The sequence below is a fragment of the Macaca fascicularis genome, chromosome 11 (assembly GCF_037993035.2).
Source record: "Macaca fascicularis isolate 582-1 chromosome 11, T2T-MFA8v1.1".
NCBI lineage: Eukaryota > Metazoa > Chordata > Mammalia > Primates > Cercopithecidae > Macaca > Macaca fascicularis.
The window spans coordinates 369,047-397,034 of NC_088385.1; the positions used below are offsets into that span (position 1 = coordinate 369,047).

Below are 27,988 nucleotides of genomic sequence, written 5' to 3' on the forward strand. Positions count from 1 at the left end.
TATAGGACTGTAGTAGTTTTTGTTAGGTTGTCAAATTATTTTAAGCTCAAAATTAAAGTAATTAAATCTGTGACTCTCAACTGGGGGAGGTGGGCACACACAGAGAGGGGAAGTTAAAATCCTTTTTTTCTTCCAAACCTCACACAGACCCACTCGGCTGGTCATTCCCATTGCTGGAATTATGTCCTGTTCCTTAGGTTAAAAACAACTGCCTTCATGCCTATTAAAAATAATGTTTCTTCCTTTCCTGAGTGATTGTGAAATGAGCCATGGTGGCAAGGTAGGCACGAACCGAGGGAAACTGAGTCCATGCCCACATTTGATGGTGGGCAAGAACAGAAGGAAATTGGGTCCATACCCACATTTGATGGTGGGTGAGAACAGAAGGTAACTAGGTCCACATCTATATTTGATGGTGGGCAAGAACAGAGGGAAACTGAATCCGTGTCCACATTTGATGGTGGGCAAGAACAGAGGGAAAGTGTGTCCAAGTCCACATTTGATGGTTAGCAAGAACAGGGGGAAGCTGGGTCCACGTCCACATTTGATGGTGGGAAAGAACGGGGGAAACTGGGTCCACGTCCACGTTTGATGATGGGCGAGAACACGGGGAAACTGGGTCAAAGTCCACATTTGATGATGGGCGAGACCAGGGGGAAACTGAGTCCACATCCACATTTGATGGTGGGAGAGAACAGGGGAAAACTCGGTCCACGTCCACATTTGATGGTGGCTTTTAATGCACTGCAGCCTGTGTCCCCTTGACCTTCACGAATTTTCAGGTAGTAAGAAAGCAATTTTTCTTACTGGAAAGGAGAAAACTAAGTGGCTGCAAAGTAATATAATTTCCTTAAAGCAAAACAACAGAGAACCAACTTTGACTTTTTCCACATTACCCAGTAATTCTAAGACTAAGGGTTTTGTCATGTTACAGCAAATGCCGTTCATTAGGGGGAAATTGGAAGTCAGAACAGTGTGTGCTATTCAAATTCTCAATGAATAATTAACTCAAATGGGTTCAGAGTGCTACAAAATGAAATTAATTTGTTTTTAGTTTAACCCCAAATCCCCAATCCCTTGCCAAATGATCCGCTATGTATCCTACATAAAGGACAGGGTCTTTCTGGCAGAAAACCATTAACAGCTTTTATTTGCAGTAAGAGAAGCATGCCTTCTTATCAAACAGGTGCATGGCCCCCTTGCGGGGGGGTCACCCATCACCTGCATCCCCGTGTGTCACGGTGTTGCCGCACACCATTAACGCATCAAAATGGAAAAGGAAATGTAAGCAGTGTTTGCTGTCCAAAGTTCACGTCAACAACTCCTTATTATGAAGGCACTTCTGAGCCTTTCCTCCTGCATCTGGGAGCTGCCAGCAACCCAGTTCCAGGAGAGAAAATAGCTCGACACCTCCTGCAGCCCATGGAGTCCTCTTGTTGGGACAAGGTCCCCCCAGGAGAGAGGAGCCCCCAGCAGGGTCAACACTGGAGGTCCTGGGGGTGGGTGGTGCTGGGGAGGCCATGCGGGGAGGGCTGTTCCCTGTTCCCTTCCCCTCAGGAGACAGCTGGCCCAAGGTGACACAGGACCGGATGGGATTTCAGGGTCAGGGACCACGGAGCCCGGGGCTGTGGACCACACCAGCCCAAAGCCACTGCATGCCCCAGACCGGGGCTGTGGACCACACCAGCCCACGGCCACTGTATGCCCCAGACCAACACGAGAAGAGTGCAGACCAACAACATCTTCGTCTACGGTAGGTGTCACGGTTATCGTTCCTAAGAGAGTCCACGGCCACTTCTACCAGGTGCCCTCCACTCTTCCCCTGCCCCAGCTGGTCCCCCTGTGACAGCCGTGTCTTTGAGAACGGGGTGTGGAGCCAGGGGGAAAACACAAAATAAACCACCTGCTACTAGAAACAGCCTCGCTGTCCTCAGGGAGCCGGTCCTGGGGCCAGCCTCGCTGTCCTCAAGGAGTCGATCCCGGGGCCAGCCTCGCTGGACTCAGGGAGTCGGTTCCAGGACCCCATGGACACCAAATCCAGGCACATTCAAGCCCCACAGGTGGACCTGCCGAACCTGCGTGTACAAAGAGTCGGCCCTCCGACACGCGTTTCACATGGCAGGAACACTGTATTTTCTGCGTGTACAAAGAATCAGCCCTCCGACATGCGTTTCACGTGGCAGAACACTGTATTTTCTCCCTGAGTTTGGTTGAAAAAATCCACCTATAAGTTGACCCGCAAAGCTCAAGCTTGTGTTGGACAATAGTCAACTGTACGCAATTGACACTGATTCCTACCAACAATATCCAAATCTTACCATGACCAGCACGATAAAGAGAATGAGCAAAATTTAAAAACTAAAGCAGAGTTTTTTCCTGCTAGTTGGGGCACTGCGTATCCCCTGTGGGAAAGACAACACTGGCCGCTGACCAAACTCCATCGGCCTCTTCCTCCGTCCTGAGGGCATCTTCCTCCATCCTGACAGCAGCCTGGGCTTACCTCAGTCCCAGGGCGGGGGAGGAGGACGCACTGTGCACCCTCCCAGCTCTCCTCCGCCCCTTCCCTCAGGCTGGCCCAAGAGCAGCCTGAACAGTCAGGTGCTGGGAACACCGAGCTGCCCCTCCTCGGCCCACAACCTCAGGCCACCTGTCTCATTTGTGACGGAGAAACAGAGCTGCAGCTGCAGGCGGGAGGCGGGACACGCTGGGATCTACCCATGGCCAGGCCGAGCTACTCTGATCACTCAAGCTTCACTTTCATCACTTGCTCTACCAAATAAACTAGAATAAAATATGCCACTTCCTCCTTTGCACACACTCCCAAGCCTCCCATCCCACTTCCCGGCGCTGACCCCATAAGAACACTTTCTGTGCCTTTCCAGGTATTTTCTATCCTCCTCAAGCACAGAACCACATTCAGAGTGAATTTTTTTTTTTTTTTTTTTTTTTTTTTTTTTACAGAAATGGCACCAGGGCAGATGATTTTTTTTGTACCATTTCTTTGGTTTCTTGGGCATTTTCCGCACCAGGACAGATGGGTTCTGCTCTCCTTCCTCCCCACCGAAGGTTGCCTCACAGCAGCCACACACAGAGCCGTAAGCCCTCGCAAGACTGTGGGTGTCTCGGGGTGCCCCACGTCCCCAAAGACCAAGGGGTCACAGATCCACACTGTCCAACAACACTTCAGACATGGCCTCGAGCCTGGGAACCCTGCTGGCCAGCCCAGGCCAGCAACAGAATAGAGGTGTGAGAGGTAACATTTGCACTTCTTAAAAAAAAAAAAAAAAGGCAGATATTCAGTGCCACATTTAAAATGATCATGGCGGCCAGGCACAGTGGCTCATGTGTGTAATGTAAGCACTTTGGGAGGCCAAGGTTGGCAGATCCCTTGAGGTCAGGAGTTCAAGACCAGCCTGACCAACACGGTGAGACCCCTGTCTCTACTAAAAATACAAAAATTAGCTGGGCATGGTGGCAGGCACATGTAATCCCAGCTACTTGGGAGGCTGAGACACAAGATTCTCTTGAACCCTGGAAGCAGAGGTTACAGTGAGCTGAGATTATGCCACTGCAATCCAGCCTGGGTGACAGAGCAAGACTCTGTCTCAAAAATAAAAATAATAAATAATAACAAAAGAAAAAATATATATGCATTCCTAGTCCCTTGGAGCTGCAGCAACAAAGCTGGTGATATATTTTGGGTGTTTCTAATCAATGTTTTCCATGAGCTACACTGCAAGTCTCAACCTTGACCCTGCTACAGTAATCATCTATTACAAATTAAAACAAGAGCCATAACTCTGTCTCCTACTAAAATATTCTAACTGAGACATGTTAACAGAATACATTTCTTTGGGTGAGAAAGTATCCACCAGGGTGGGGAACAGACGGCCCACCGATTGTGCTGTGGCCCTAACCACCAAGGACTCATGAATCATCCACAGCAAGGCTGGTGACTCAAAAAGAACACTAAATTGCTCTTTGACATCAATTCTTAAACCTTGAGAAACCAAAGTTCTCTTTGTAACAGACTTTAAAAAGGATGAAGTCAGAAGTAGCTCAGCAGAGATGCACCAACTCTTACCTGGGAGAGACACTCCTTGCTAATCACGTCTGGATTAACGGATGTGCTAAAAGCATCTCTTCCAACAGAGACACAAACTGAAAACAGGAATGCCATGAACACCTTCCCCAGATAACCCAGTCCTCACCCATCCACCCCTCAGGAGGTCCCCAGACAAGTCCAATAAGGAAATGACCCCACAGCAGATTCAGGTGCAGGCAGTGAGGGTAGTGGCGTCAGGGAATTCCGCCGTAAACCTTGGCAGCACGCAGGGAGGTGTACCCAGCTGGACAGGTGAAGTCAGAAGTGCAGGATGATCTGGCCATTCCAAATAAGCAGGGCATAACAATTTTGTTAAAATGAAACCCAGCCTTTGAAAAGGCCCGGACTTCCCACAATGTGTGGTATTTATAGTGTGGAGGGCACTGTAGAGAAGTTATCAGAGGGTTCACGACGGCAAGATCCACGGAGGCTCTGCCATGTGCCAGGCATGAGACAACAATTCACACAAAACACCTCATTTCACCCTACACAGAGTCCACAGACTGCTCCACAGTCTCCCAGGTAAGAGTTGGTGCATCTCTGCTGAGCTACTTCTGACTTCATCCTTTCTCAACTGCTTCATGTTTCACCCTACACAGAGTCCACAGACTGCTCCACATTTCACCCTACACAGAGTCCACAGACTGCTCCACATTTCACCCTACACAGAGTACAGAGACTGCTTCACAGAATACTACCAAAGGGGACCATCAAATGATCCCCAAGAAGTAATGAGCGCCTTAAAAGTAAGAAAGCCAACCTCCTCCCCCTCTATTAACTTCCTCTCCTCATTTCCGCAGAACCAAAGAAATATGAAGGGCCAGTGACGCCCCACTGAAGAACGCTCTCCTGGTGGTTACACTCTGTACATAGGGAGAACAACACTGCTCCGTGCTGCATGAGGCTACTATTCTATACTACACTAGTACGATCTGTTTGTTCTATTCTATACTATTCCATTCTCTATGATAGAATACTACAGCTTCACTCCATACTATAAAACGCTGTACTATCTGTTCTATTCTATTCTATTTTCTTCTATACAGAAAGGAGTTAGCCAGCTTGCTTTAGGCAGACAGTAAGGGAAGGGTCCCAGAGAGCCTCCAGCCCATGTTTTGTGCAGATAGGGGGACTTGCACGGGGGGGCCCTCCTAAACATGCTCACAGCAGACTAAAGGTCCCCATGCACACGAGGGAATGGGGTGGAACCACCAGATATTTGCTCCTTAGACAGCGAGACCAGCCCCATCAGCTTCTATATAAAAGCCCTTGTAGTCAACTGGGAAGGGGGCGACCAGCAATCTGCTCTCAGGACCCCTCTTTTCGCTGAGAGCTTAACTTTTAGCTTAACGAGTTCCACTGCACTCACTCTTCGATGTCCCCGTGCCTGTTTCTTCCTGGTCATTAGACAAGAACCTGGACCCAGCTGAGCTAAAGAGCAAAACTCCTGCATCAGTGCTACAGAACACTATCCTCTCTGTTCTGTGCCATGCGACTCTACTATTCCACACCACACTACGTAATATTAATACTATGCTGTGTGTTCTAATCTAGATTGTATTATGCTATGCAATACTACGTCATTAGTTCAACTGTATACTCTACAATACTATCCCACTTGTTCTATTCTAGACCATGTAATACGATTTTTCCTATTGTATACTATACTACATAATGTTACACTGTTTCTTCTGTTCTATGCTACCCTATATAACATTATGCTATTTGTTCTATTCTGCGCTACTCTATATAATTATATTCTGTTTGTTCCATTCTATACAACACCTTGCATCATTTTACCATGTTCTACGATACAAGAGTAGAGTCAGTTATACTTTCATAATCTTTTCCAAGCTCTTACCCAGTAAGAAATGTGATGTTTTACTATGCCTCACATAAATGCACATTTCATGATAATCAATGCCACTTCCTATGGTTGTAGAATTCTGTCTCTATGATTCTACTGATACGGCTTCTTTGGGCTTTTCTTTAAGTCCTTTGCAGTGTCTGGTTTCCTAGTGAAAAGATGACTAAGGTCCCGATAAGATCCTACAAAACCAGCATTCACACAGGCTCACCTGTGTGCACTCTGCTGGACTCCGTGTTGAAGGAGTGACAGGAAGACAGACGGCTGTCGGTGGATGGAAGGCAACAAGCACAGAGTAGATTCCAGAACTGAGACATGTACCAAGGCTCTGGCACAGCTGAGGGTCGATCCCAATTCTAGCCTCTCACAGAAAGGCAGAGGGGACTTAGCACAAAGAGCACGGAACTTTGCTTTAATAAAGCAAATGCTTACCATCCACTGTGAGGAGCTCAAGGAGAAATGGCAGTAGGCTCTACTAATGATACTGCTTTAAAAAATGGAAGGGAGAGGGTACATTTTCACATGGGCCATGTGGAAAGTTGGCTGGACCTGCCGCTGGACCTGACACTGGACCTGCTGCTGGACCTGCCCCTGGACCTGTCGCTGGACCTGCCGCTGAACCTGTTCCTGGACCTGATGCTGGACCTGCCGCTGGACCTGATGCTGGACCTGACGCTGGACCTGCCCCTGGACCTGCCACTCGGTCTGCTACTGGACTGCTAACAAATGCTGCAGATTTTTATGTAGAAAAAAGTACAATGCGTCTGAGAGCAGCTGTCCCAGCTCTGGATGAAGCCGGCAGAAAAAGGAAGCAGCAGAGACGCTGGTATCATTCAGTGGGCAGAGTCAATGACCCTCCTCTAAGTCCAGCAAAGCTCAACCTGCATGTCTGCAACTAGAAATACCAATCATAAGCCAGACCTCCTGGCAAATACCATTGACCTGCTGTAATTCTGTGTGGTGTATTATGTCCCATGTACAGGAAATCTTTCACAAAGCCTTTAACCAGGAAGTACTAACATGACTTTTAATGCAATATAACAGCTTTGCACCCATTTAACATATATTTAACCCCAGTGGTATATTTAAATATATATTTTATAGAACATCAGGCATGTTTACCTAATGGCTCGAACTTTCACAATGTCTCTCTCCCTGAGAGGACAGCGGAGGATCCCATGCACTGTCTCCAGGAACATGCCCCTCCCAGAGAGGATTCACAAATCAAATGTGCACATGCATGCATGCACAGACACATATCACACACACACACACACACATGGACACGCACACCTATATGCAATACATACATTCACACATGCACACACGTTCACATAATCACATAATACCACCACATAACAGACGCGTACACATACACACAACACTCAAACACACGCACACAAACATACAACACTCAAACACACACGCACAAGCATACACACAACACTCAAACACACATGCATATACATACACATTCTGACACACATACATACGTAAGTGTGTAGACATAACATGCACAAATATACATGTATAACTATATACACATGAGCATCCATGCATGCCTACTTGCACATATGTGCAGTCGTGCCTAAACACGTAACACATGCACACACATACATGCAACACAAATACACATGCACACATATACACATGCATGCACATGTACATTACACACAAAGGCACACATACATGCACAACACATATACATGCAATACACACTTTCATACACATAAATGCAAACACACATACATATATACATCCCTCAAAGACCCCATTATTCAATTCTAAACAAAGTGGTTTATCCCCCAAATGTACCTTCCCGTAATTAATAAGCTCTACTGCACATTTCTTGTTTCAAATAATGAGGTCTCACACACAGCACACACACATTTATACTCCAATACGTGTGAACATATAAATAGAAATAGGCACACGGGCACGAAGACCCTCTTCTGTAAAGGTATTCTCAAACTTGAACTGAACGAATTCTGCTAATTATAGTCAGAGTCAGCAAAGATATATATTTGACCTCGGAATGAATATACTCGTTCTTTTCGTTACCCCTGGCAACAGCAAGAATGTAAAACAGTTGTGCGATATCATGTCACTTATTCAATCCCACTTCCTGGGATCTGACCCACTTGGAATAGCGTTTCTGTCTGAGTGATTTCCTTCTGACTAAAATCATGAGACGATTCCTTCTCTTCCTGCTTTCTCTTTCCCAGGCCTTTTCACTGCCCTTTCATCATCTCAGAAATAAATCATACTTGTCAAAATGGAACGCAAAGAAACAGCCTTAGGAGAGAATCCCACAATGGAATGGACCCAAGAGAGGAAAAAATATTCTTTTTGAAAATGTACAAAAGGAAAAGTCAAGAGGCCTGGGTTCCCTCTCATGACAGAAACAGACGTCAGCATAGCAGGTCGCTCAGCACAGTTCAGCTCTGTGTATGAAACAGAGATTCTAGTCCTTGTCCCTGTTTCAAGCTCTGTGTATGAAATAGATTCTAGCCCTTGTCCCTGTTTCATGATGTTGCAGTGAAGGTAACAAAACAGACAAAGGGCACAGGCTGCAGAAAAGGATTTTAAAAGGATGACTTTTAAAATGTGAGCCTGCTTTTCAAGGGCACAATGAGGACATTTTCAAGTATATTACAGCTGATTTATAAGAGATAGGTATAAAGACTCTACAAGGTCGTTAGACTTTAGACTTACAAAGAAAACAAATCACATTCTCCTAGCATCACCAGTCAGGTGTTCCACAAATACTAAGAATAGCCACTGCAACGGGGTCCACTATGAGGGGTCAAAACATAACCCATGAAGCATGGCCGAGAGCTCCTATAACCTGATTTCTAGGAATCTAATTTTAAACATCCTCACAGCTAGCACATCACAAAAATACAGAGCTCCAAATGCTGTAACACAAGTGCTAACAACACCTAGCCAAAAATATACGAGGCATTTCAGGCAAAAATCCCAGAATCAGAAGAACACAAGTTTTCTAAGTTCTTCAAAAGCCGGTGCTGGTTGAGGCTCCTCTGCAGACTTCAACAAAAGACACGCTAGAATTAGCCATTGACGGTAACCCTGAGTCAACACGCACAGTGTTCGGAAAAGCACAAGGCCTGCTCCGGCTTGAGACCCCTGGGAACTTTCTCTGGACCGCACCGAGTGGACGACTTTGAGAACTCAAAATAACCAACAACCAGTCCATGAACAGAGAAAGAAGACTGCAGCCTCCCTGGGGACCTGGCTCCATGCCTGCCCCCTTTCTTCCGGATACCTTTGCCCTTCCTGGCTCCCTCCTCCACCTGGAGATGCTCTGGGTTCAGGCCCCTCTCCAGTTGTGTCTCGGTCCACAGCTGGCTACCTGTGTGAAGCACCAGGCCTTGAAGGACCATCTCCACCTGCTTCCTGCACTTCCCACCCACTTCCACCATGACACCCAGGCTCTGGCTGCTCTCAGGGATCAGGGCCGCCAGGCTCCCCCACAGGCTCCAACTGGAGTCCTGCCCCCTGGTTTTCAGCAACACTTGGGACTTTCTCCTGGAAACTCTCGGCTCTGGGCTTTAGTGAACTGCGCCATCCAGCTCTTCTCTGGATTCTAAGCAGGGCCTTCTCTGGGTCTTCCAACCCTTCCTCCATTTCCAAATGTGGGCTTTCCTTTGGCCTCCTCTCTCCAGACATGCACGCCTCACACTCTGGCTACTTGACCTGCACTTCTACCTAAGAGGCTCCCAAATGCTCCCTGCTCCAGATTTTCCCCAAGCCTCCTCCTGTATTTCCAAACTTGCAGCTTGCAGTGGTGTCTCTAAGTATCTCTGAGTCAGGTCCACACTTGCTTCTCCTGATTTCCGGCAAAGCGCAACGGCGACCTCGGGGTGCAGACTCGCAGCTTCATCCGCCTTCCTGTACTCCCTCTTCCCCTCCTGACCGAGGCACCGAATTGCTCAGCTCACTGGCTGCCTTCTCTCCTCCTCCGGCCACGGCGAGTGCCCTGCATGAGCCTGCCCTGTCACCCCCCGGCTCCACGGCATGCCGCACATCAGAGACACGATTCTCTCCGAAACCCTCAGTGGTTCCCTAGTATCCCACAGGTAAGGACTTCCACATTCTGGCCCCAATCTAACTTTCTGGCCTCAGATATGCACATGCATATTTTATCTGTGCAAAGAGAGTACAGGCCTCACACCCGCTCTCATTCCTGGGCTCCTAGTTCCTCTTAAAGGTGCTGTATGAGGTACCTATGCACTTTCCAAACACTAACTGAATATGCGCTTGGAGAACACTTACTTGATAATTTTGTGGCATTGCCGGATAACGTGGACAAAGTGAGAACTACGCAGGTGTGTGGACGCTGCCTTGCCCAGACCTCACTTACCCAGACACTCCCAGATGCTCAAGGTGACCAGCCCTATTGGCGCACAGGCAGGCGCAGGCTGCACCCCCACAGCTGGGCCCCGCGAGCTGAACTATAATTACGAAGCAGTTGTTTGCTCCTAAATCTGTTTATGCTGGTGCATTTGTTACACATTACTGAAACCAACAAAGTATGACTCCAAAGAGAGAATAATTGTATGAAAACTAAGTTGGATGCCTTTCAAAGACTTAATATAGGGGAATTTTTTTTTTCATTTTAATCTTTTTAAAATTGCTATCAAATTAGGTATGGGCAAAAAATATATACAATGTTTGAGGAAATAATTTTTAACGGTTTCATATCTAACATACCTTGCTTCTCTTGTGTTGCCTATTCTCTTCTAGAAGAATAAAAACTGTGGCAGGCCTGCGATGGCTGTGGTTGAGGAAAGAGGCCACAGCCACAGCCAGCAGAACCATGCTCAGCAGCAGCCTAGCCCCGCGTGGAAGAGGCGTGAACACTCTCGGGAGAGGTGGATGTGAACTAACGGTTCCCAGCTCTGACCTCTTTATCTGAATGCGGTGATTGGTTTTATCTGAATGTCAGACAAAAGGGTGTCTACGTCCAGGAAAGACTCTAAACACTCTGGACGCTGCTGCGGCAGATGGTGACCGTGACCCAGTGATACCACTCTCCAGTGGGCAGCCAACCCAGTCTCCTAACCGTAAAGGACATTCATAGCAACACTACGAAAAAGAAACACTACTGTTCTGACCCAGAAAAGTGAAATGTAAAACATAAAATACACAGGTTCTAACTAAGAGGCAGACAGACCGGGCACGGTGGCTCACGCCTGTAATCCCAACCCCTTGGAAGGCCAAGGCGGGTGGATCACTTGAGGTCACGAGTTTGAGACCAGCCTGGTCAACATGGTGAAACCCCATCTCTACTAAAAATGCAAAAATTACCCGGATGTGGTGGCGGGCACCTGTAATCCCAGCTACTTAGGAGGCTGAAGCAGGAGAATTGCTTAAACCTGGGAGGTGGAGGTTGCAGTGAGCCGAGATCACGCCACCGCACTCTAGCCTGGGCAACTCCTTCTCAAATAAAATAAAATAAAATAAAATAAAATAAAATAAAAGGCAGAGAAACAAAGGAGATTTCCTCTGATCTTAAAAACAGAAGTATTTGTTTCACAGCGTGGATAATTGAAGATCTGCATAGAAATCACCTAGGGTCCCGCCCTCCCTCACAACAGACTGGGATAGAGGGAAGGAGGGCAGGAGGTGGGCCCCTTGTCCACGAGAGCCTCCTCCCACCCCATCCCCTTCCTCAGGAGGGCGGCCTGCCCAGTGCAGGCTCCCTTCTCCCCAGGTAAGACCCTGGCGTCTCTACAGGAACGAACACCCACCTCCCTTCCCTGCAATCCACTCCAGCTGCTCACGGCCAGTCAAGGGGGGCGCTCTTCAGAGAGGAGCAAACGGTTTGGAGGACAGCCTGAACTCCAACGTCCCAGGTGTGGCTTGCCAGGAAGCACAGAGGAAGGATGCAGGTCCCCAGAAGGAGGAGGCGCAGGAGGACGATGAGAGAGAAGAGAGAGAGACAAGAGAGGCAGACTGCCCAGCCGGGGGCTGAGCACAGGATCTGGCTGAGGCCCCCTGGGGAGGGGCAGAGGCAAACAGGCTGCTGCTTCTAGGCTGCTCGGGAAGATACAAGCTTGAAGGGGCTGCAAGGCAGGACTCACTGAGGAGCAGTCATGTGGATGCCACGCCTCTCACATGGCACACACTGACAACATGCAACTCACATGCAACACAACACAACACGCATGTACAATGGGCTTATACAACACTGACAACACACACTGCACACAAACACACACAACCTATACAACACATACCCAATACATGTGACTCACAACACAATGTGCATTTATAACACACTCATACGACACATAACCAATACATGCAACTCACAACACAACATGTGCGTACAACACACTCATACACACATACAGCACACGTAACTTACATACAACACAACACGCACGTACAATGCACTCATACAGCACACACAACACACAACTCACATACAACACGCACATGCAACACACTCATACAACACACAACACTCATACAACACACAACACACGTAACTCACAACACAACATGCACACACAACACTCATACAACATACATACAATACATGCAACTCACAACATACACACACAACACACTCATACAGCTCACGTACAACACATGCAACTCACGTTCAACACAACATGCACGTACAACACACACAACACACGCAACTCAACACAACATTCACGTACAACACACTCATACAACACAACACTCATACAACGTACACACAATACATGCAACTCATAACACAACATACACATACAATACACTCATACAACACATACAACACATGCAACTCACGCATAACACAGCATGCACGTACAACACACTCATACAACATATAACACATACAACATGCACACAACACACGCAACTCAACACAAATACATGTACAATTCACTCACAACACACAACACTCATACAACACACAACACATGCAACCCATAAACACATGTACAACACACTCATACAACACACAACACTCATACATCACACACAATACATGCAACTCATATACGACATACACATACACACATACAACACACAACACTCATACAACATACAAAGCATGCAACTCACAAATACACGCACAACACACTCATACAACACACAACACTCAAACGTACAATAAGTGCAACTCAACACAATATGCACATACAACACACATACAACCCATGCAACTCACATACAACACAACACACTCATACAACACATTCATACAACACACACTATACAGATTCTAAGTATGAAATAGAAAACAGCACACTCACAGTTTCTAAATTTGATGAAAACTTTTTTCAAGAAAGTCGTCCAACATCCAAACTGGTACCATGTCCTCATTTTCAGTTGCTGTTCAGATTCAAGCATTTTTATCATCTACTCTATGAATTATAATAATACAGCATAAACCCATTTTTCATTTTACACCCACTTTGCTGTGGGGTGCTCCAAAACAGGGGCCAGGAGCCTCAGAGTCGTCCCTCGGAACAAAACACAACCGACACTCAGAGGCCAGGAAGGGAACTCGGGGGGTGACACACACTCTCTCATCTGCAGAGCTCTGCTTCAAATACTTTACACGTAACCAGGCTGGAACGGGTTGGTGAGGGTACAGACATGGCAAACTGAGAAGAAACTGGCAGGTGGAGAAAGATCAGTCAAAATCCAAGGAAAAATGCTGAACATTTTCCACAAATAGTTCACACAACAGATGATACTCAGGCTACTGAAAGTTTATTGAGAGGGGTCTTGCTCCAAAGAAAAAGTTCTCTCCCAAAGTTATCAAAGATTCACAGCAGGCACCTGCCCCCAACACACCATCTTCCGAGGGCCTAGGAGTCAAAAAGAAGGTAAGACAGTAGTAAGGGTACAGGGAGAGGAGAGCGGGAGGGGACCGAGAACTCGGAACCAAGAGATGGGCGGACACTGAATGCCTGACTCCAAGGTTATCACCCCAGAAAACAAGTCTGTTTAAGTCCGTAGTAACAGTGTTAGTACTTTCACTGAACCTGCACTCAACACTGGAGAACCTCCCTGTGTTATAAAGACGATCTGAAAAATAACATTAATTCACAATGTAGAGTGATGATTCAGCCACAGAAAATAAAACTGACATAATCCACTACAAGTCACACTATGTCTGTCTTTAAGACTGGTTTATGATGCAGAAAAGAGGCAGTTTGAGATCTAAAATACTTAAACTGGCAAACACCTTGTTTCCCTGAATTCTCACAACCGTGGCACCAGCTAGAGTAAGACAGAGTGGTTTTCAGAGCTTCCAGAACAGCAGAACAGATCAATCATAAATATGCAAAAGTGATCTGAAAACAGAATTAATTAATATTCCACGTTTTGGCTTAAACTAGTCATGTGATTTCCAATAAGTGGGAAACATTCACACCGATTTTTATAAGAAAGTTCAATGTGAACACATAGTACAGAACATTGCCTTTGTTTTGGAATTTATTTATTTAATATGATAATTTCATTTGTATTTAGTTATTCTTGATGTTGAATGCTCATCTTTATTAATGATGAGCTACCCATTTTCTGACTGAGGAAACAGAAAGTTGTCACTGCCTAACAGCAATACTCAAAACAGCCTGTATGAAAGGAAAAGGTATATCTGTGTGCACACAGATGCATACACATGCATACACGTACCTATACATGTACACACGCGTGTACATATGTGCATACACATACACACATACACATGTGTGCATGAGCACACATGCATGCACACATATACACATACATGCATACACACGCATATGCACATACACGTACACTCATATACACACGTACACATGCACACACATACATGCATATACACGTGCACATGGACACGTGGACACGCACATACACACGCATACACACATGCACACACATGCATGCGTACATGCATACGTAAGTATCATCTCAGGTACGTGGATTCAAAATTCTGATGCAAACAAGAATAATTACAAAACAAGGTAGGGTGTCAACAAGTGAGAATTGAGATGAAAGTTCTGATATGTTCCAGAGACGATACGGGAGGTCGTCACATCACATAAATATCTTACCCATTTTAAACGTGACAATTCCTGCCAACATCGGCCTGGATTAAGATGATTTCATTGACATAAGGAACAGAAAATATAGTATTTATTCTAATGAGATTCTGTAATCATTACATTATTTTCACAATTATAAGTAATCACTAAATAACTTCCTCCCAAGGGTCTAAAAATAAAAATAAGATAACAAAAGAAAGTCACAGTCCTGAGAGCTTTATCATGCAAATCACAACTGTGAAAATCAAGCATGTTTTTGAGACTATGCCCTCCTCAAATATCCTTCCTGGAATTTTGTACCAGTAATGGCTGGTAATTAATTGTTATACCAGCTGGAAAGTATATCATTGGGGGTACGTGAAGTAAACATGTAAAGAGAAATGAACACACACACTTGAACCCAGGCCTCATTTCACAACTGTTTCCTACTTTCGATTTGCTTAGTTTACCTCATGAGGTACCTCGAGGAGAGAAAGCAGAGCTGGGATCTGCCCCGAGGCTGCTTCGGGAAGAGCTGGGTGGGCACCAAGACCCTCAGACCGAGGGCTGAGCTGCGTGGCTATGACCCCATCACTGCAGCTCCCCAAGCGTGTGTCCCTGTGTGTCACGCAAACCCCTGCCACACAGGTGACACACGCCACACGCCTGACACAGGCTCAGCACACAGGGAGCGATCAGTAAGTGGTGACTAGAGAGAAGTGACGGCCTTCAGCGTGGATGGAGAAAACAGGCCACAGACTCACAGAGGAAACGCCACAGATCCACAGACGGAGAAAACACCACAGACGCACGGACGGAGGAAACACCACAGACGCATGGAGGGAAGAAAAGTGCCACAGACGCACGGAGGGAGGAAAAGTGCCACAGACGCAGGGACGAAAGAAACGCCACTGACGCACGGATGGAAGAAACGCCACAGACGCATGGACGGAGAAAACGTGCCACAGAGGCACACACGGAGAAAACAGTCCACAGATGCACGAACAGAGGAAACGCCACAGACGCACGGACGGAGGAAACAGGGCAGAGACGCCTATACACCAGTGTGGAACGTCGGACAGGAACGTCCCGGCCATGCACTGTCCACTCCCCCTAGAGACTTCCCACCCCAGAGCACTCAGGATGGCTGTGGAGCGCCTGCCACGCACCCCAGAGGCGAAGCTGGGGAGCCAGAGATGAGCAGGTTCACGTCCATCAAATGCAGCTGCAATCCCTGTAATAACTGGAGGTCACTATTAAACAGAAGGGCACTTCACTTGGAATAAAAGCACTCTGCATAAAAGAACTAAAGATTGGCTGGAGACAGCTTAGAAACCGTCACCATTATTCTTGTTAGTGACAGCGAAGCTTCAAGAGTGGTCACTTTTCCTGTAGAAATCCCACAGAGGTGATTCCTGGAACTCATTTAGAATATTTCTTTCCCAGAAACCACACAACCAAGAACTTAATAGTGCCGTCTCTTGACCAGAAAGATTCAGATTTCTGATGAAACTAAACCCTGTCCAGCCTCCTGATTCTAGAAGATGCTGTACAGAAAAGCTAACTCAAAGGGGTCTCATTTCTTTTGTCATCCACGACACATAAAAAATTTTTTTAAATATACAAAAAATGTAGGAATCGTACAGTGAATACCCATGTGTCTACCCCCTGGATCACAGACTAGATTTAAATGTAAAGTTCTAAAGGTTCCCAGCTAAGGAAATGTGCAGTGTAAGCCTCTACCTGGTTAGAACCAAGGGGAATGGAATGAGCTTTCCCCAGCCTTGCTGCTCAGCTGGGAGGGGCTGCCACAGCTCAGCCACCCCACCCCAGAGCACCCAGGATGGCTGTGGAGTTCCTGCCACCCACCCCAGAGGTGAGGCTGGATCCCCATTCGCGGTGTTAAGAATGAGCCAGCCTTTAGAGGCCATGTGGTCTATACTTGAATAGAAAATGTTCCAGGAAACTAAAGATTCCAATGCGTGCACTGAATTCCTAACCATTTGAAACCCAGGCTCCTCATCTATACACGAAGAACAACGCTCTCTCCTGGGAAAGCATTTCAGAAGGACGAAAAAGGATCCACATGAGAGCAGCTGAAAACTACAAGGCATCATGCAATTATAAGCCTTTTTCTATATCTTTGTTTCAAGGAATGTCAGCATTCTAAATATTGCAGTTCATCCCACATCACCTTTCAGGAGCAAATCATAACGATCAAAAGTATCAGCAGAATCACTACCAGCTCAGTCGCCATGTGCTTCTTCTTCCTGCATGACAATTCCTGCAGAACGATGGGACCATCCAAGAATGGCTCCCTGCCATCATGTGCCCATTCTCCTTCCCCAGGGGGCTATTCCTGTACTCACGGGGCATGGGAAACCTGTATAACGCCACCAGAAAGTCCTTGTTTGACTTACACACTTCCCAGAAGGGCTGATTTTATCCAGAATCCTAACTGTGTCAAACACTAAACCTAAGAAATCATCAAGAAACCAAGGAAATGTAAGGCCATGTCCTGCCCCGGGTGCATGGCTACTAGGGGAGAAATAGAAAATGAGACATGAAAGGAAACTTTTAAGATATTCAGACCATCACTGGATGATTCCAGGAACCCATTACAGATCATTGCTGTTCCTAATAACAGGAAAGAAATTCTAAAATCCCAACAGGCATGGTGAGTCCCTCACTTGCATGAAGTCAAAATAATAATCCATCACTCTCTTCAAAAGGACAAAAGAAAAACTCTACTTCCTCTTCATATTAATTTGTGTACAAGCGACTTAAGTGAGAAAATCTTAATGTCTGGACTGTGATATCAATAGCAAAATAATCCCAAGATTCCCAATTAAAAGATAGAGACGGCCTGAATGAATTTAAAACAAGAAAAACCGACTATATGCTGCCTACAAAAAACACAGTTCAGCTGCAAAGACACACATAGACTAAATGTGAAGGGATGGAAAAACACATTCCACATTAATGGAAATCAAAGGTAAGCAAGAGTAGCCATATTTATTTCAGATCAATCACAATTTAAGTCAAAAACTGTAAAAAGGAGAAAAAAAGGTAATTATATAATAAAGAGATCAAAATAGCAAAAGGATATAACAATTACGAGTATATGTGCACCCAACAACAAAGCACTCAGATATATAAAGCAAATATTAGTAGATCTAAATGGAGAGAGAGGTCGGGCGCGGTGCCTCACGCCCATAATCCCAGCATTTTGGGAGGGATGTGGAGGCAGGTGGATCACCTGAGGTCAGGAGTTTAAGACCAGCCTGGCCAATATGGTGAAACCCTGTCTCTACTAATACAAAAAATTAGCCCAGCATGGTGGCACATGCCTGTAATCCCAGCTACTTGGGAGGCTGAGGCAGGAGAATCACTTGAACTCAGGAGGTGGAGGTTGCAATGAGTTGAGATTGCACCTCTGCCCTCCAGCCTAGGCAACAAGAGCAAAACTCTGTCTCAAATAAATTTATATATACATATATATGTATAGAGAGAGACAGGGAGACACCAACACAACAATAGTAGGAGCTTCAAAATCCCACTGTCAGTACTGGAGGTCATCTAGACAAAAAATAACAACAAAACATCAAATTTAAAGTCCAGTGTAGACCAAATGGACCTAACAGACATTTACAGAACATTTCATCCAACAGATACAAAATGCACATTCTTCTCAGCACATGGAATATTCTCTAGAATCCACCACATGTTAGGCTACAAAAGAATTCTCAATACATTTTTTCTAAAATTGAAATAACATCTAGGATATTCTCAGACTCTAACAGAATAAAGCTATAAATCAACAACAAGGAACAGACACTTCTCAAAAGAAGACATTTATGCAGCCAATAGAGACATGAAAAAATGCTCATAATATAGAATGAGACCACCACTTCTCCTGTTGTCTTTCCCAGCTTTTCCCCGTCTCCCCTTTTCCCTAGTTTATAAGACAGGAGAAGGGGGAGAAAACAAAAAGTTAGAAAGAAACAGAAGGAAGATAAATAGCTAGAGGACCTTGGCACCACCACCTGGCCCTGGTGGTTAAAATAATAATAATAATATTAACCCCTGACCAAAACTACTAGTGTTATCTGTAAATTCCAGACATTGTTTGAGAAAGCAGTGTAAAACGTTTTGTTCTGTTAGCTGATACATGTAGCCTCCCATCATGTTTTGTCTGAGGCTAGTCCTGCTACAATAATCACTCGCCATCAGAGAAATGCAAATCAAAACCACAATGAGATACCATCTCACACCAGTTAGAATGGTGATCATTAAAAAGTCAGGAAACAACAGGTGCTGGAGAGGATGTGGAGAAATAGGAACACTTTTACACTGTTGGTGGGACGGTAAACTAGTTCAACCATTGTGGAAGACAGTGTGGTCATTCCTCAAGGATCTAGTACTAGAAATACCATTTGACCCAGCCATCCCAATACTGGGTATATACCCAAAGGATTATAAATCATGCTGCTATAAAGACACATGCACACGTATGTTTATTGCGGCACTATTCACAACAGCAAAGACTTGGAACTAACCCAAATGTCCATCAATGACAGACTGGATTAAGAAAATGTGGCACATATACACCATGGTATACTATGCAGCCATAAAAAAGGATGAGTTCATGTCCTTTGTAGGGACATGGATGCAGCTGGAAACCATCATTCTCAGCAAACTATCGCAAGGACAGAAAACTAAACACCGCATGTTCTCACTCATAGGTGGGAAATGAACAGTGAGATCACTTGGACACAGGAAAGGAAACATCACACACTGGGGCCTGTTGTGGGGAGGGGGGAGGAGGGAGGGGGGAGGGATAACATTAGGAGATATACCTAATGTAAATGATGAGTTAATGCGTGCAGCATACCAACTTGGCACGCGAATACATATGTAATAAACCCGCACATTGTGAACATGTACCCTAGAACACAAAGTTTAATTTTTAAAAAAATCAACAACGAGGAGAACTTTCAAAACTGTATGAATACATAGAAATTAAACAATATGCCCTTGAATAGCCAATGGGTCAATGAAGAAATGAAGAAGGAAATTTAAAAATTTCTGGAAATAAATGAAAACAGAAACACAACATATCAAAGTTTATGGTATACAGCAAAAGCAGTATTAAGAGGAAAGTTTATAACAATAAACTCCTACATTTAAAAAACAGATTTAAAATAAACAACCTAACAACGAACTGCAATGAGCTAGAAGAGCAAGAACAAATCAAATCCAAAAGTGGTAGAAGAAAAGACATAACAAAGATCAAAGAGGAACTAAATAAACTTGAAACTAACAAATATAAAAATGAAGAAAAAAATGTTGGTTTTTTGAAAAGATAAATAAAATAGACAAACCATTAGCTACACTAAGCAAACAAAAAGAAATCCGAAAGAAATAAAATTAGAAACAGAAAAGGAGAATGACAGTTGATACCACAGAAATACAAGGGATCATTACAGACTATTTTGAACAACTATATGTCAACAGATTGGAAAACCTAGAAGAAATGGATAAATTCCCGGACACGTACAACCTACCAAGATGGAACCAAGAAGAAACGGAAATCCTAAAACAGACCAATAATGAGTAACATGTATGACTAAGTAATAATAAAAAGTCTCCCAACAAAGAAAAGCCCAGAACTAGGTGACTTCGCAGCTGAATTCTACACATTTTTGTTTCAATTCTTCTCAAACTATTCCAAAAGTATTGAAGAGGAGGGAATCCTGCCAAGTTCATTCTTCAAGACCAGCATTACCCTGATACCAAAATAAGACAAGGACACAATAAAAAGAGAAAACTATAGGTCAATATCCCTGATGAACACAGATGCAAAAATCCTCAACAAAATACTAACAAACTGAATCCAACAGCAAATCAAAAAGATTATACACCATGATCAAGTGGGATTTATCCCAGGATGCAAGGATTGCTGAACAAACACAAATCAATAATCATGCTACATCACATCAACAGAATTAAGGACAAAAACCATAATATCATTTCGATAGATACAGAAAAAGCATTTGATAAAATTCAACGCTGCTTCATGATAGAAAGTCTCAACAAAAGAGGCACTGAAGGAAAAATACCTCAACACAATAAAGGCCATATGTGACAAACCCACAGCTAACATAATGGGGAATGGGGAAACACTAAGAGCTTTTTCTCTGAGATCTGTAACAAGACAAGGACGCCCACTTGTGCCACGCCTATTCAACACAGCACTGAACGTCCTAGTCAAGAGCAGTCAGGCAAGAGAAAGAAATCAAGGGCACCCAAAGTAGAAAGGAGGCACTCTAATTGTCTGTTTTCAGACAATGTGCTCTTATATATTAAAAAAAAAAAAAAAAAAAAAAGACTCCAGCAAAAATCTCTTTGAACTGATAAACAAATTCAGTAAAGTTACAGAATATAAAATCAACATATAAAAATCAGTAGCATTTCTATAGACCAACAATGAGCCAGTGAAAAAAGAAATCAAGAAAGCAATCCCATTTAACTACAAAAATATAAAATAAAAATAAAAATACCTCAGAAGAAATCTAACCAAGAAGGTTAAAGATCTCTATGAGGAAAACGATATTCTACCCTCGGAAGGTAGAACAGTGGCTTCTAGAGACAGGAAAGGGCGGCGGGAAGGCAGAAAGGGAGAGGTTATCTAATGGATACAAAATTACATCTAGATAGTAAAAATAAGGGTTAGTGTGCTATAGCCTTGTAGGGTGACTATAGTTTACAATTTATTGTATATTTTCAAGCAGCTAGAAGAGAGGATTTTAAATATTCCCAGCATTAAGAAATGACAAATGTTTGAGATGATGGACATGCTAATTACCCTGAGTTGCTAATTACACACGAAAAACATGTATTGAAATATCATACTGTATCCCATGGATATGTACTATAATGTGTCCATTAAAAATAATAATTGTTAAAAACCCAAGGGTCATTTCTCATGTGTCCTATGTCAGTGTTGTGGTCCATTGGTGGAGACCCAGCCATTTGCAAGTAAGACTATAGTCACTTGAGCTGAAAGCAAATGAATCGTCACAAAAATTACCACTGGCACCGAGTCTTCTTTCCAGAATTTCCTGCCCACAGCACTGCCACAGTCACTGTGGGCAGGAAAGACACACTAGCACCCAAGTTTCAACCCCAGTACAGTTGATGCTTTTATTTCTCTGGTTTGGAATAGGTGTGTGTTCATAATTTACGTTTACTCCAACTGTCCCCTTGCTTAAATAGCTTCTTAAGGATAACTTCCTCTTACTAAATCCCAACAGCTTCTGAGCATCCGTTATATTCTCCAAAGTAAATAAAAAGAGAAAACGTGTTGAAAGCCTGATAATGTTCACTTAAGAATCCAGCATGATGTACAGCTTGAAATGACTACTCCACCTTGTTCCTTTACATGACTTTTAAAGTAGCCCCAGTTATTATACATAATTGAGGTCATAATTTCTGCAATACCATTAGGTCCACGAACGGTAGGGCCAGAGGACTTCAAAGTCTGTCTCCGATTTTTTTTTTTAAAAAAGGGAAAGCTCATGAGAGTAGGTAATGAAAATAAATATTCACACAACTCGGAACAGGGGATGGTGAAACATAAAACTCCAGCCTGGCACAGGTGTCCAGCCAGTGAGGGTGGGGACACAGACTCATAGGGTCCCCACAATCCCTCAAAAATGCCACAGACAGGTGGGTGGCCTGAGACAGAGCCAGGCTCCGAATTCCGGGAGCTGTCTGGCTCATGTGCACCTCATGTGGTCCACACTGCACGAGGATGCCCAACGTCACCAGTCCCGGTGCAGAACACAAGAATGCCCCATGGCATGAGCCCCCGCTGCACAGCATAGCCCGAAGGTGCCAGCTCAGACTCCTACACACGCTGGTCACCAAGGCACTGCCCTCCAGGAAGGAGGACCCCAGAGGTCGTGGCAGGGTGAGGTTCTGCTCTTCATCATCCGCGAGCAGAGGGGAAAGTCCCAGCAGACATTTGGGGAGCCTCTACACGTGGTTCTGGGACTCTGAGTGGAGGTTCAAAGATGTCCCCAGGTACGCCAGACTCAAACCTAAAAAAGACCCATTCTTCCAGATATGCCCAGACTGGAACCTATATAGGCCATCCTTCCTAGCTTTTCTCTGGAAAACCAGGCTTAAAAGAGTATCGACTAAAAGGGGCCACCAGGAAGACAGAAGTCCTATCTTTAAAAAAAGATTTTTTTTTTTTTTTTTTTTTTTTTTAAAAAAGAGGCACTGAGGCTCTGACCCATCTGAGCACAGAGTACATGCTCGGCAGCCTCTGTCAGAGCAGAGCAAGTACACACATGCTCTCCATGCCCTGTGCTCCCAGCACCCGTGCTCCCCGCACCCATGCTTCACACGCCCGTGCTCCCCGCACCCGTCCTCTCCACGCCCATGCTCCCTACACCTATCTGTGCTCCCCATGCCTATGCTCCCTGCAGCCGTGCTCCCCGCACTGTGCTCCCTGCGCCCATGTCTGCTCCTCGAGCTCTCTTCCACTGGTTTCCTCTGTACATCCCTCTTGATAGTCACTGTCACTGTCACCTCGAATCACCTGGCTAAATGGAGGTAAAGAAAAAGTCTAGAGTAGCACATTGGAGGACAGAGTGGAAGTGGCTATTTACCAAGCAGGGCTATGAGATGAGCGCATCTGATCCCCATTAATCCTGACGGTCAGTTGATTAGCCCTGTTCAACAGCTGGGGACACTGAGGTGTGGAAGGACGGGCTTGCTTACCCCAGACGATGCTGACAGTGTGGGCCCAGCCCAGTCCCACAGCCACCAGGAGGAGGCTCCTCACTGGGCAGGCGCGGATGTGCAGCCCAGAGAACGCTTGGGACCCTGGCACAGACTCCTCAGGAAGGAAACAGAGAAAGGCCCACAGAGACTCAAGCAGCACAGAAGAAGGTCACCCACAAGTTAAAAATAGATGTTTGTGCTTTACCGTCCCAGAGTGCTAAAAATCCAACCCACTCACACGCACAGCCTGACGTGAGCCTGGCCTCCTGCAGCACTGGGCTAAGCGAGAGACGTACCTGCCTCTCTCCCGACAATAGCAAACTTGGCAGCTATTCTTCAATGTACTTGACACGCTTCTGTGAGGATTAAGCGACACTCTGTCGACACTGGCTAAGGTTAATCCTGACACAGCCAACCATCTAGATCTGCAGTGAACAAACAACTTACTTTGGATGATTCTGCCACTAACAAAGACCCTGAATCTCCCACCAAAGCTTAGTGACACGACTTACCTTTCTGTTTTCATTTCAGGTACACTGGCCCACATGATCTAATTTACCTGCTGATAATGCCTTGGAAAGACCACCAGGGGGCCCCACACCATTTTCAGCTTTAGAGGGATGTGAATTTCCCTTTGATGAGAAAGGTGATGGGGAAATAAAACAAGGATCCAAAACAGATGCCTGTGTGTTTCCTGGGAGTGATAAAGTCAGGAACTGCCTCTGTGTGTCAGGCGAGGGAATAACAGAGACAATGGCACCAACTCCTGAGACAGAAGACCTGATGCATGGTGCAGCCACCGCCTGTGGCCAAGGAAATTCCAGGGAATGTAGACCCCAGTTGTATGGTACAGCCACCATGTGCGACCACAGAAATTCCAGGAATGCAGACCCTCAGTCACATGGTACAGCCACTATCTGCAGCCACAGAAATTCCAGAGAACGCAGACCCTCAGACACATGGTACAGCCACTATCTATGGCCATGGAAATTCCAAGGAATGCAGACCCTCAGTCACATGGTACAGCCACCATATATGGCCACGGAAATTCCGAGGAATGCATACCCCAGTCGCATGGTGCAGCCACAGCCTGCAGCCACAGAAATTCTGGAGAACGCAGACCCCAGTCGCATGGTACAGCCACTACCTATGGCCATGGAAATTCCAGAGAACAGAGACCCTCATTCCCATGGTACAGCCACCACCTATGGCCACGGAAATTCAGGGGAACGCAGACCCTCAGTTACATGGTACAGCTACCACCTGTGGTCACAGAAATCCTGGGGAACACAGACTCCAGTCGCATGGTGCAGCCACCACCTGCAGTCACGGAAATTCCAGGGAATGCAGACCCCAGTCACATGGTACAGCCACCATCTATGGCCACGGAAATTCCAGGGAACATAGACACCAGTCGCATGGTGCGGCCACCACCTGTGGCCATGGAAATTCTGGGGAATGCAGGCCCCAGTCTCTAAAGTATGAACTTCACTGCAGTGAATGTGGAAGAGTTTCTCTCTGTGCAGAGCTCAGTATCCAGAAGGGGAGATGGCCCCAGGAATGCCTTCCTCCTCTTCAGAGCTCAGGGCCTAGGGCTGACACCCTTGGGAGGGGTCCTTGTTCAGCAATTGTGCCTGTGGAGGGTCCCCCAACACTCACCGTGCACCTCCTAGGAGCGGAGGCTACAAAAGGGAGCCAGAGACCAAGCTCTGCTCAGACAACAGTGAGCTGATGGCCTTCCACTCTAAGTTCAACAGGGACCCAGGGACCAAGCTCTGCTCAGACAACAGTGAGTTGATGGCCTTCCACTCTAAGTTCAACAGGGACCCAGGGACCAAGCTCTGCTCAGACAATAGTGAGCAGATGGCCTTCCACTCTAAGTTCAACAGGGACCCAGGGACAAAGTTCTGCTGAGACAACAGTGAACTGATGGCCTTCCACTCTAAGTTCCAACTGCATGGAATGTGTATTCCATGAATGCTTGTTAAATGAATGATTCATATAAGGTCATCTGTGCTGACCTTTGCTGGTCTGCTGAATGTGAGCTTCAGAGCATAGGCCTCATTCCTGGAGCAGCCAGCTCTTCCCAGAGCGACGGCCGCTGCAGGGCAAAGCCCAGAGCTTGTCCTGCAGCAACACACTCAGGACCCTGCGCTGGGCACGCTGGGGGCCTCTCCAGCAGAAGATCCCCAGCCCGGACCGTGCAATACCAGTGAACCCCAGGGGAGTCCCAAGTGCTCAAAATCATGTAAATGTCCATTGTGATTTAACATATCAATTTTAGAAGAAAGGGCATATTGCCACCTCTCTCCTCAAACTAGGGACTATAAATCGATCCATCACCCTAACTGAGACTCTGCCTTAAATTCTGCTAAAACTACCATCCAAACACTCAAATTTACATTAGCGTTAAGGGAAAAAAAAAACTAAACCAAACACCTGTAAGAAACGGTCAAGTAACCTGTGATACATCAACCCAAAGATTAAACATGAAAACAATGAAGTAGCAAGATATTAAAAGAATATAAACTCTATGTACATCATGGTCCAAGGTTCTAAAATTACACAGAAACAAAGACTGGAATGGAAGGGGGATACGTTTACAGACACATTTTTTATTTTTTAATTTTTAATATTGCTTCTCTAATGTATGATTTGACTAACCAGATAATTCAGCAAAAAATAAAAAAATAAATTGTGCCTATAGATAAATATGTAAAGAATCCTTTTCTTTGATGCCAATGGAATTAGTTTGGGTCTGACCCACAGTCTTCAATCTTTTAATTAAGACACAAAAATCATCTTTCAAGCTGTTAGGAAAAAAAGAAGAAAAAGATTGAAAACCAGGAGCCCAGAAAAAAAGGACTCGCTATGTATCACAGCGTCTCTCCACGCCTCTCCACCAAGGACAGTGCTCCCTCTTTCCCCATTTTCATACCTACTGCACAAAACACTTAGTAAAGAACTATCTCAATTCATGAGTCACACAGCACAAAGGGCCAGTGTCTCTGCCAAACATACCCTGCAGCCCCAAAACGAAGAGGCAACTGGTTCCTTCCTTCCTCAGTGAAGGAAGAATGAGAGGCTGCTGGTTGTCATTTTAAATCTCACACCTCAATGTCTTAGCACTTTCCTGCTTTGTTGGTTTCCAGGGCTTATTAAAATTAACCACCCCCCCCCCCCCCCGCGGATATTGAAGAAAGAAAGCAGGAAGGTTGTGCAGGCTTCCAAGAGGCAGAGCCCTGCTTCCGCAGCCACCTCTGTCTTTCTACCCACAGCAGCCGGGTTTACCAATTAGTCTCCCTTAAAGAGCAGTTTATGCTCATCGCGAACAAATGGATGCAATTGCTTCTTTTGAGATGCAGCAAGTTTTGGGCCCTCAGCAAAAAGAAAAAGAAGAAAGAAAGAAAGAAAGAAAGAAAAAGAAAGAAAGAAAGAAAGAAAGAAAGAAAGAAAGAAAGAAAGAAAGAAAGAAAGAAAGAAAGAGAAAGAAAGGGCCGGGCGCGGTGGCTCAAGCCTGTAATCCCAGCACTTTGGGAGGCCGAGATGGGCGGATCACGAGGTCAGGAGATCGAGACCATCCTGGCTAACACGGTGAAACCCCGTCTCTACTAAAAAATACAAAAAATTAGCCGGGCGAGGTGGCGGGCGCCTGTAGTCCCAGCTACTCTGGAGGCTGAGGCCGGAGAATGGCGTGAACCCGGGAGGCGGAGCTTGCAGTGAGCTGAGATCCGGCCACTGCACTCCAGCCTGGGCTACAGAGTGAGACTCCGTCTCAAAAAAAAAAAAAAAAAAAAGAAAGAAAGAAAGAAAGAAAGAAAGAAAGAAAGAAAGAAAGAAAGAAAGAAAGAAAGAAAGAAAGAAAGAAAGAAAGAAAGAAAGAAAGAAAGAAAGAAAGAAAAGAAAAGAAAAGAAAAGAAAAGAAAGAAAGAAAGAAAGAAAGAGAGAAAGAGAGAGAAAGAAAGAGAGAGAAAGAAAGAAAGAAAGAAAAAAGAAAAGAAAGAAAGAAAGAAAGAGAGAGAGAAAGAGAGAGAAAGAAAGAGAAAGAAAGAAAAAAGAAAAGAAAAGAAAAGAAAGAAAGAAAGAAAAAAGAAAAGAAAGAAAGAAAGAAAGAAAGAAAGAAAGAAAGAAAGAAAGAAAGAAAGAAAGAAAGAAAGAAAGAAAAAACAGGGCACTGGC

The 27,988-nt window shown here is 45.2% G+C and overlaps 1 protein-coding gene and 1 pseudogene across 3 annotated transcripts in view; one reads left to right on the top strand and one right to left on the bottom strand.

The window, feature by feature from the left end:
- The window catches only part of LOC141408000 (disco-interacting protein 2 homolog C-like), a 274,075-nt gene that overhangs the window by 243,851 nt on the left and 2,236 nt on the right, over nucleotides 1-27,988 (bottom strand). The window lies entirely within an intron of this gene.
- On the top strand, nucleotides 1,423-11,037 carry LOC135966383 (uncharacterized; annotated as a pseudogene).